This window comes from Schistocerca nitens, chromosome 2 (genome assembly GCF_023898315.1).
Source record: "Schistocerca nitens isolate TAMUIC-IGC-003100 chromosome 2, iqSchNite1.1, whole genome shotgun sequence".
Classification (NCBI taxonomy): domain Eukaryota; kingdom Metazoa; phylum Arthropoda; class Insecta; order Orthoptera; family Acrididae; genus Schistocerca; species Schistocerca nitens.
The window spans coordinates 859,309,889-859,321,727 of NC_064615.1; the positions used below are offsets into that span (position 1 = coordinate 859,309,889).

Here is an 11,839-nt window from a genome sequence, read left to right on the forward strand (position 1 = left end):
GTCTTTAACACTGGTAGCATGCCGCGACAGCGTGGACGTGAACCGTATGTGCAGTTGACGGACTTTGAGCGAGGGCGTATAGTGGGCATGCGGGAGGCCGGGTGGACGTACCGCCGAATTGCTCAACACGTGGGGCGTGAGGTCTCCACAGTACATCGATGTTGTCGCCAGTGGTCGGCGGTAGGTGCACGTGCCCGTCGACCTGGGACCGGACCGCAGCGACGCACGGATGCACGCCAAGACCGTAGGATCCTACGCAGTGCCGTAGGGGACCGCACCGCCACTTCCCAGCAAATTAGGGACACTGTTGCTCCTGGGGTATCGGCGAGGACCATTCGCAACCGTCTCCATGAAGCTGGGCTACGGTCCCGCACACCGTTAGGCCGTCTTCCGCTCACGCCCCAACATCGTGCAGCCCGCCTCCAGTGGTGTCGCGACAGGCGTGAATGGAGGGACGAATGGAGACGTGTCGTCTTCAGCGATGAGAGTCGCTTCTGCCTTGGTGCCAATGATGGTCGTATGCGTGTTTGGCGCCGTGCAGGTGAGCGCCACAATCAGGACTGCATACGACCGAGGCACACAGGGCCAACACCCGGCCTCATGGTGTGGGGAGCGATCTCCTACACTGGCCGTACACCACTGGTGATCGTCGAGGGGACACTGAATAGTGCACGGTACATCCAAACCGTCATCGAACCCATCGTTCTACCATTCCTAGACCGGCAAGGGAACTTGCTGTTCCAACAGGACAATGCACGTCCGCATGTATCCCGTGCCACCCAACGTGCTCTAGAAGGTGTAAGTCAACTACCCTGGCCAGCAAGATCTCCGGATCTGTCCCCCATTGAGCATGTTTGGGACTGGATGAAGCGTCGTCTCACGCGGTCTGCACGTCCAGCACGAACGCTGGTCCAACTGAGGCGCCAGGTGGAAATGGCATGGCAAGCCGTTCCACAGGACTACATCCAGCATCTCTACGATCGTCTCCATGGGAGAATAGCAGCCTGCATTGCTGCGAAAGGTGGATATACACTGTACTAATGCCGACATTGTGCATGCTCTGTTGCCTGTGTCTATGTGCCTGTGGTTCTGTCAGTGTGATCATGTGATGTATCTGACCCCAGGAATGTGTCAATAAAGTTTCCCCTTCCTGGGACAATGAATTCACGGTGTTCTTATTTCAATTTCCAGGAGTGTACTTAGGGATTACAACTACAAATAACCTAAATTGAAACGACCACATAGATAATGTTGTGGATAGAGCAAACCAAAGACCGATTCATGGGCAGAACACTCAGAAAATGCAACAATTCTACTAAAGAGACGGCTTACACTAAATAGACTGCTTACATCACGCTTGCCCGACCTCTTCTGGAGTATTGCAGTGCGAAGTGGGATACACATGAGATGGGACTGGCGAAGGACATCGAAAAACTTCAAAGAAGGGCAGCTCGTTTTGTATTTTCGCGAAAAAGGGAAGAATGTAACGGATATGTTACGTGGGTTTGGTGGCAATCATTAAAACAAAGACGTTTTTCACTGTGGCGAGATCTTTTCACGGAATTTCGATCTCAGATTTTCTCCCCCAAATCTGAAAATATTTTGTACATGCCCACCTACATAGAGAGGAAACTGATCATTGTAATAAAATAAGAGAAATGAGGGCTCGCACAGAAAGATTTAAGTCCTCGTTTTTCCCGTGCACCGAGAGTGAAACGATAGAGAAATAGCATGAAGGTGTTTCGTTGAACCTCTGCCAGGCACTTAATTGTGAAGTGCAGAGTAATCGCGTGGATGTAGATGTGGATATAGAAAGTGTAGAATCGTATGGAAGCTTCAATTTCACGTAGCTAGGAGCCAGACCCTTGTAGAATTACAATAGTGGCGAAATATTCCTATAACACGCACTGATTTCACATATGGCTCGTAGCATAATGCGGTCCTCCCTTGTTTCATATAGAATTCATATGCTGTTGAAAATACGTGTGGAGTGCAAAAAAACTGTTCACGTTCAAATTTTCTTTCAAAGTGTGTATTTGAACTTGCAGTCCGAAACGTTTTGGATGCTGTCACATTTATCAAAGCTAAAAACTGCAATAAGTTTTCGATGCAGTTCAACCGCAGTCATGAATACTTTCTAAAAGAGTAAACCGCCATTTGACTGCGCGTTATTACATTTATCTTTCGTACTATCTGGATTTCGGCTTTTATGCCATTATCAAGTACAGTGCTAAAAGTTGTCAGACCGTTATCAAGTCATCTCTTTTAAGGCATCCAAAGCAGGTAACACGTCTTTAAGATGTAATTGTCAAAGGCAAGGCTTTGACAGTTACATCTTAAAGACATGTGTTAGCCTAGTTATAATAATAATAATAATAATGCAAAGTCAAATGGTGGATTACTCATTCAGAAAATGCTGTATAGCAGTTTGTGAAAATTGCCCAGTAGTAACATTAGTAATCAGTGGTAATCATTAGTACGTTCTACATGCAATGAAGAGTGTCACATCTTTGCGGATTTTTCTGAAGCATTTCTCGCAGTACAAATGCAACATAGTCATAAAAGAAACAGATACACAACTGTATTTTACGTCGGGTGACCCGAAAAGTATACGTTGTAGCACATATGCTGGAGGTGAATCAGACGGTAACTTACTTTACGTAGATAAACTGCGGCGGCTTCGTAGGACGGACGCAGTCAGCCCTGCTAATACAGGTGCAAAGAACCCACTCGCGTCTGCTCTCTTGACACACTTTCCCATCCAGATGACAGGCACCAGCGTGGCCGTCTGAGGTAAATAAGCCTTGCACGATCACCTCCTTTCTCATAATCTTATCGCTTTCTGCTGAACGCTTATCGCCGATAAAGACGTCTCCCCTCAGTCACTGTCTTGGCGCTTAGGAAGTTACTGAGTCAGTACAAAGATATATTTTCACCAAATGTCAAAGATGTAGTTACACTGAAGTGACAGCGATAAGCATTTATATAGATGATTTACAGATGGCGGTAGTATCCTGTACACACCGTATAAAAGGGCAGTGCATTGGCGGAACTATCATTTGTATTCAGGTGATTCATGTGAAAAGGTTTCCGACGTGATTATGACCGCACGACGGGGGTTAACAGACTTTGAAGGCGGAGTGTGAGAGTGTGCCGTGAATACCAAATTTCGGGCATTACCTCTCACCACGGACAACGCAGTGGCCCACAGCCTTCACGTAACGACCGAAAGCAGCGACGTTTATGTAGAATTGTCAGTGCTAACAGACAAGCAACTCTGAGTGAAATAACCTCACAAATCACTGTGGGACATACGATGAACATATCCATTAGTACACTGCGGCGAAATTTGGCGTTAATGGGCTACTGCAGCAGACGACCGACGCGGACTCTAGACGACTGGAAATCCGTGACCTGTTCAGATGAGTCACGGTTTCAGTTGGTCGATGGTTGGGTTCGAGTGTGACGCAGACCCCACGAAGCCATGGATCCAAGTTGTCAAGAAAGCAAAGTACATGTTGGTGGTGGCTCCATGATGGTGTGCACTGTGTTTACGTGGAATGGAATGGATCCTCTGGTCCAACTGAACGCATCGTTGACGGGAAACGGTTATGTCCAGCTACTTGGAGACCATTTGCAGCCATCCATGGATTCGAACCTGCGACCGTAGCAGTCCCGCGGTTCCGGACTGCAGCGCCAGGACCGCTAGACCACCGCGGCCGGCAAAATCCTACACCGGCAACACTTTCGCATTTATGGACGGCTCTAGAGGCAGCAAGGCTCAATATTTCTGCAGGGGACTTCCAATGACTTGTTGGGTTCATGGCACGTCGAGCTGCTGCGCTACGCCGAACAAAAGGTCAGACACGATATAGGGAGGTATCCCATGACTTGAAATTATCTTTTAAACTGGTTTCCACAAAACAAGATAAATTCTACAAGAACAGCGGTAACTGGAAATGTTATGTCACGAAAGTGATTAAACAGTGAAGGTGCAGAATACGACATAAATAAGATGTGAAAAATGCAGTTCTAGGTAAAAAATCGAAGTGTAACTTGGGCGATAAACAACAGACACAAGAAGAGAATCGTCGTGCTAACGCCGAAATGACAGATATCGAGGTAAGTGACCAGGGTACAGAAAATCAACAGAAATCACTTAACAAAGGAAAGGTGACTGGGCCTGATAGGACACCTATACGAGTATACATAGAGAATGCGAAGGAAGCTAAGCCTCTTGTAGCAGCCGTCGCTGGAGAAATGAGGGGTTTTAATTAATTGTAAAAACGTGCAGCTCGTTCCCAATTTCAAGAATGGCCGTCGAACATGCGTACAAAAGTATAACAGGCCTGTATCTCTGACGTCGGTCTGTTGTAGAATTTCGGAAAATGTTTTATGCCTGCGTATTATGACAAATTACGACATCTCTGGAGACCGATAATCTCCTCCGTATGAATCAACATTGTTTCCGAAAACAACGATACTGTGAAATCCTGGAAGCAGTAGATACCATCACGCAGCTTGGCATCAGGTTCTTTGACTTCCGGAACGCGTTCGACAAAGTTCTGCACTTCCACCCAATAAACGAAATACGAGTGCACGAAATATCAGACCAACTGTGTGATTGGATTGAAGAGTTTCTAGCAAAGAAAATACGGTATATCGTTCTCAACGGAGAGAAAAAGGAGCCGGCCGCTGTGGCCGAGCGGTTCTTGGCGCTTCAGTCCGGGACCACGCGGCCGCTATGGTCGCAGGTTCAAGTTGTGCCTCGCGCATGGATGTGTGTGATGTCCTTCGGTTAGTTAGGTTTACTTAGTTCTAAGTCTAGGCTACTGATGACCTCAGATGTTAAGTCCCATAGTACTTAGAGCCATTTGAACTATTTGATGTCATTTGACATGTATCTTGCCTCTCTGACCTGTTTCGAGGGTCATTCACGTGTCTGAGTGTTACAGCAACACTGATGAGTACGTGTTTGCAGAATACACCTTCATGACAGGCAAGCTCACGGTAATGAAAGAGCTGCTCCTCGCCTTTACCAAGACCGTTCTCCACAATGTCCGACTTCATCGCATACCCCTTTCGCCATAATTACGCAACGGCTTCGAGAAAGGGTACCTTCACCATCAGCAAGAGTAACTGTGGTGCTGTAAGGGGACACCGCACACCCGAACTGGAAGAGACCGTACTGCATCACGTTGGAGAAAACCCGTCAAGAGCACACGAGTAATGTCTATGGCTACTAATGAGTGGCACTATAAAACAAGTGATGTAATGGGTCACGCCTAATCAATTACTTATAAAAATGTTTTCAAATAGTTGTTGCACGTAAACGGTACGTTTCCCGACGTGGGTTCAAATTCAAAATATTAACTACTCATTCCCCTCTACGAGTCGTAGAAGTTTGTTGCGGGCGTTTCCGAATACTGTACGTAAGTAAACCAGTGGATAATGTCGGGACTTCCATGAGGCTTTCATGGCTGGTGCAATTGTATTCAGAAGAATCGCAACGCTAGAAAATGGTAGCAAACTGCAAGAAGACGTGCAGAGGATCGGCATTCGGTGCAGGAATTGGCAGTTGACACTCAGTATAAAAATTGTAACATATTGTGCATAAGAAAGCAGAAACACCAATTATTGTATGATTACACGGTTATCGAACGATCGCTGAAAGCAATACCATCCATAAAATATCCGGCCGCGCGGGGTAGCCGCGCGGGCTATGGCGTCTTGCAACGGATCGTGCAGCTTCCCCCGTTGGAGGTTCGAGTCCTCCCTCGGGCATGGGTGTGTGTGTTGTCCTTAGCGTAAGTTAGTTTAAGTTAGGTTAAGTAGTGTGTAAACCTAGGGACCAATGACCTCAGCAGTTTGGTCCTATAGGAACTTACCACAAATTTTCCAAAAATAAAGGGGACTATGCGGATGGAGCGATTTAAAGCGGAACGACCACATAAAACTATCCCAGAAAAGGTAGAAGGCACACTAAGATTGATTGGATGAATCCTCAGACTGTGTAGTCCACGCTCGAAAGAGGTAGCTTACGAAAGCCTCGTTCGATCAGTGCCTGGGTGCTGCTCCTTAGCCTGAGGCCTTCAGCTAATAGGACTGATAGATTAAATAGAGAAGATCTAAAGAATGGCAGCGTGTTTCGCCACAGGTCCGTTTAGTAAGCGCGAAAGCGTCACGAAGATGTTCAACCAAGTCACGCAAAAGAGACTGCATGAGAGGCGTTGTGCATCACGGTGTGGTGTATTGTTAAGATTCACAGAAATTACTTTCCTAGAAAGTTAGTCAACATTTTGCTACCTCGTACGTATATCTCGCAGAAACACCGAAGGCAAGAATAGAGAGATTGGAGCTCATTCGGAGGCTAGCAACAATCTCCTTCCCGCAGACCATTTGCGGCTGGAATAGCAAAGGGGGAAGTGATAGCAGAGAACAAAGGACTCACTTCCATGCAACATAAAGTGGACAGTGGTGTATAGATGTGGGTACAGTAACTCGCTAAGTAGGTCTGGTTAGATATAAGGGGTGAAACCTAGTGGTAGTCAAGGGAAGGCAGGATTCGGTTACGATTGTGGACGGGGCTGTAATCAGTTTCTATTGGTTGCCTTTTACAGTTACACACATTTATTTTTAAAACAGTAATTCCAGACTCAGCAATGAATAAAAAAATACCACACGTTATTAATGAAGGAATAAACAAGAGTGTAAATAATAGTGTTTTCTGTGCGTTACAATTTAGCAAATCACCATAAAATACAGATACAGATAATGTTTTTAAAAAAAACAAGCCACTGTGATCACGGCTGAAGTCCTTACGCGCCAAGAATGGTAATAAATTAAGAATGTTTAAGAACTCGCTGCAGTTACAACTTATTAAAAGTAAGTGGCCACAAACACAGCAGAAGGTATCAGACGCCAGAAATGGCAGTAAATAAGGTTTTAAGGTTTACTGCTAAAATACAAATATCGACTTATTTTTTCAAAGCAAATGACCAGAATCACGGCTGAAGGCCTTACACGTCAGTAACGGCAATATATAACAAATTTAGAAACCTGCTGTAAAACAGCAAATACAAGCAAAGGTTAATTAAAAAAACAAACAACTGATCCAGACGGTGTTCCAAGAATCGACCTCTGAGAAGTTCCAACAACAAACACTTTCGCGAGCGATGAGATAGGCAGCCAAGAGTTGCATTCACTTTACAAGATGGAAACTCAGACTAGTGGCAGACTAATGAATGGCTAATGATAATCTTGTTGAAGCTACCTGATGTCCGATAAAACAAATACAACGATGGAACAATACGCCAAAGCCGGAACCGGTGGTCAGCACTGCGTCCCCAGAATACTGTGTTTAGAGCGCCCAGAACGAGAAAGGAACCACTACCAGATTTCCGTCCGATTCCACAAACCCGAAAATCTGAACAAACAAGTGACAGTACAGAACACCAGACAAACTAACAGTAACTAAAACCCCACTCGATTTGCGTGCGAGGCAAACCGAAATGTAACCAACCAGAATCAGCAACCACACGCCATTGCGGAAACAATCGCAAAGCGAGCCAAAACCAAGTACCAAATGAGTGACATCAAATTCATTAGGCACACAAACGCACACTGAACTCACTGTGACAACTCTGACGACGGTTGGCAGAATGAAACAAATCTCTTCAGTGCTTTATTAATTCACAGTTCAGTAACGACACTGTCTAATCATTGAGCCAACTGCTTTTAACACAGTAGGCTCTTCAAGTACTAAGCGGTACGCAGATCCACCAAACTGCACACGACGGCGCGATGATAATCTGTCACAACATCACATATGTACTACGAGGCCCACACGAGTGACTGACTCCGCTCTACATGGATTGAAATGCACTCATCTTAAAGCTTGCTGGATCCGCTTTACGACGAGGTCGTGCACCCTCGTGACCACAGCCCTTCCATCCGGCAGTTCATGGGCGCCGCCAGCGGTCCCGCCGTGTTCTTGCACAGTGCGGACCTGCCTCCCCCTGCGTCCCCAACCGAACTGCCACACTCACACGACCCAGAAGAACAACGACGTCGCCCCAAAGATAGGGCAACAGTTGCTACATATCGATAACCGCCGCTGCTGCCACTAGCGGACAGGCAACGCTTGAGAAATGAGTGGCGCCAGTCAAGACGAGAAGAAGACAAACAACCGCAACCATGCCAACTAAACGATACGGTCTAGCCTCCAACAGAGGGCGAGAACCTACAAACATCACCAACGCGAGCCACAGCACGGCTCAAGGGGCTAGAGGCCTTAATTTTCGCAAGGAAAATAAATGCACAAACAAGATAATTAAAAGCAATGGTTCAAATGGCTCTGAGCACTATGGGACTTAACATCTATGGTAATCAGTCCCCTAGAACTTAGAACTACTTAAACCTAACTAACCTAAGGACATCACACACATCCATGCCCGAGGCAGGATTCAAACCTGCGACCGTAGCGGTCACGCGGTTCCAGACTGAAGCGCCTAGAACCGCACGGCCACACCGGCCGGCTACAAGCAATGGACCAGTGCTTTTGCAACTGATTACTAATGCCTTACACGGCAGTGTGCTTAGTCTATGATGAGCCACGATACTAGTTAACGTGACATACACGACAGTAACGTGGCCACCTAATTCCCAGGCAACCACATATTCGCTTTCCATTGGTGAGGATTAGCGCTTAATTTTTATTGCTAGCTGACAGATCATATACATATCAAGGGTGTTAAAAAAAGTGTCGAATACTGTGAGAGATGTTAGTACTCATCGATACAATAAGTCCAATAAACATGGGCCCGGAAATGCATATTTCCGAGATAAACACGTGTTTATGGGAAGGGCTGCGCGACGCGTGGTTGCAGATATTAGCACGGTCGTTGCGTTGGCGCGTCGTCAAATGTGTCGGCAGGGTGTTATGATGTCTTACTCACAGTACTCTACCTACCGTTTAGTGGTCTGCAGTCAATTTTGTGGTTCGAATTCTTGCTGTAGGCTACGTTAGTTTTCGTCGTGTTTGTGAACCTTATTGTACTGAATTGTCAACCCTGGGTACGTACCCATGGTGTTTAACTTCTTCCAAACTCTGATTTACTAACGAGTAATTGTACGATTACACGATTGTATGATTACACGATTGCAAGATTGTCGAACGATCGCTGCGCTGCTTGTATGTACAAATGGTGTAGTACATTTACATTTTGTACCTTCCACCACTTTTTAACAATGGAAGCCTACTACTCCACAAGTGAATGGCAGATAGGATATTCTACTACGGTTTAGCAAATGGACGTAGCCTTCGAGCCAATGCCCAATACGCTGAAAAATATCCACAGTGCAGAGTGCCCTCTGATAAGCTGTTCGACAGACTTTTCCAGCGTTTGAATGACGCAAGTATCCTTGCACCTCGGAAGACTGGCAGTGGAAGTCCCCACACAGTCCGTACGCATGACGTGGGGGAGCGTGTGCTACGTTCGGTCGAGAAAACTCCTGGGACCAGTGAGCGACGATTAGCAGCAACAGAAGTCGTGTTTCACTCTCTTATCTGGGGGGGGGGGGGGGAGTACTGCTGTACCCATATTGCCTACAGCGCCTTCTGGCCTTAAGCCCACAGGATCATCATGGCAGACGGCGGTTCTGCCAATGGCTGTTGCAGAAGTGTGTCGCTGGTCCACTGTTCACATCCAAGAGTTTATTTACTCATGAGGAGTGGTTCACAAGAGATGGTGTCGTGAATTTCCATTACCAGCATGTATGGCCAGTTGTAAATCCTCAAGCAATTCAGGAAAGAGGGCATCAACACCGATTCTCAATCAACGTATGAGCAGGCGTACTTGGCGATAGATTAATGGGGCCATACGTGCTACCACAAAGGCTAACTGGGGTGCATTATCTGGACTTTCCCATTAATATATTGCCTAGCTTGCTGGAGGCTGTGCCACTGCAGCAACGAATACAAATATGGTTCATGAATGCTGGCGCACCAGCACACCTTCGTCACGATGTGCGCGGGCATCTGACGCAGACATTTCAGGACCACTGGATTGGTCGGGGGGGGGGGGGCACCTTGGCCTGCTCGTTCCCCTGACGTCAATCCCCTTGACTTTTGGTTATGCGGAGGATAATTGAAGGAACTGGTCTACGTCACGCCACTCACCCATGTGCGGACACTGTAGGGTCACGTCTTCAATGAGTACCAGCATGTACAACAACAACCGGATGTACTTCATAGGGTGAGTCATTCCTCGGACATGAACAGACACCATTCTGATACAGCAGCCATTATGAATTAACACGCAAGGGAATTACAGACATTGGCCGCGAGCAGGCATTAATTGAAATCAATGGGGAAAGATGAAAATTTATGCTGGACCAGGGTTCGAAACCGGGTTTCCAGCTAACTAGGCAGATGCTCTGACCACTGGACTATCCGCATACAATGGTCATTGCGATTGCACAGACTACCAAAGCAGCCCTCCCGTCAGACTCAAATTGACAACTTATCCACACACTACTAATGTAGTGCTCCTTGTCCATTATCCTCATTACTCTCGGCATTTCGCTGATTCCCGTAAGAGTTCGATCCTGTTCTGCAGCTGCACTGAAGAAATCATTGGCGGTCTCGCCACCACTGTGTCCACATGGCTCAACGCGTGCTGACGCTGAACTCAATCATGAACGTAACACAGGCGACACTACACCACGCACAATTACAACATCTTCTGCAGATAATATGGACGATACACCAGTTTCCGCTTCTACGGCGTGGCACGAGGAGGAGGTCAAGGAGCAGGACCCGTTACGGGACCCTGCGCCGTCACGACCGCACCACTAATCATACTCTCCCCAGAGTCCCCTGCGGGCCAGCGGGATAACGTTCCGCTGCGACGCCCACACCCTTGCGCGGACGGCGGAGTGGACCAGCCTCCAGCAATCCGACACCAAGCCTACCGGATAGCAACCATCAACACCAACAACATCCGTTCCAGGGTGAAAATCCGCCTTACGCAGGAGATGTTCTGGGTTTCGGATATTGATTTCGCCCTTCTGCAGGAAGTTCACTTGGCTAGTCTCCCGGATATCAATGGCTATACCGCCCCTCCTCCGCAAGTGATCCTATGGGCCGCGGGGTGGCCATCTACGTCCGCCACGGGATTTCTGTGACCGATGTCGCCTTCCTTCCATCAGCTCGGGGCATGGCACTCACTGCCATGGGCGCACGCATCATTAATGTCTACGCTCCCTCAGGCACCGACCGACGGCATGAAAGAGCCCAGTTTTATTCCGAGGAAATCGCTCCCCTGTTTTTAGGGCGTTATGACCATTGCCTACTAGGAGGTGATTTTAACTGCGTTCTGCATCCTCAAGATCAGATTCCCCACTATACTACATGCCAGGAGCTACGTATAGTGGTGCGAGACCTCCTGCTTCACGATACCTGGGAAGTTCAACACGGCGACCTTTCTGGCCATACCTTTCTTACAAGTCATTCCGCAAGCCGCCTAGACAGGATATATGTCTCACAAACTCTTAGATCTGCGATACGGGGCGCCGAACGATGGCCGCTGGCCTTTTCCGACCATTGCGCTTACATCTGTACGGTCCTCCTTCCGCCGCAATCGGTATGGCGCAGTCGTGCGCCATGGAAACTCATTACCTCACACTTGCATGACCTGGCGTGTCGCCAACAAGTCACTGAAACGTGGACAGCCTGCGAACGACGCCTTCCCCGCTACCACTCGACATTGACATGGTGGTTGGACTGCGCCAAGCCGGCGATCCGGAGGACACTGACGAGATACGGGAAGGACATGGC

General features: G+C 47.6%; 1 protein-coding gene across 1 annotated transcript in view; it reads right to left on the minus strand.

Annotated features, from left to right (window-relative positions):
* The window catches only part of LOC126234674 (uncharacterized), a 103,814-nt gene extending 101,001 nt beyond the window's left edge, over nt 1-2,813 (minus strand). The window contains exon 1 of the mRNA XM_049943414.1: nt 2,656-2,813. The gene's annotated coding sequence lies outside the window, so the exon portion shown is untranslated. The remainder of the gene's footprint in view (nt 1-2,655) is intronic.
* Nucleotides 2,814-11,839: the final 9,026 nt, after the last annotated feature.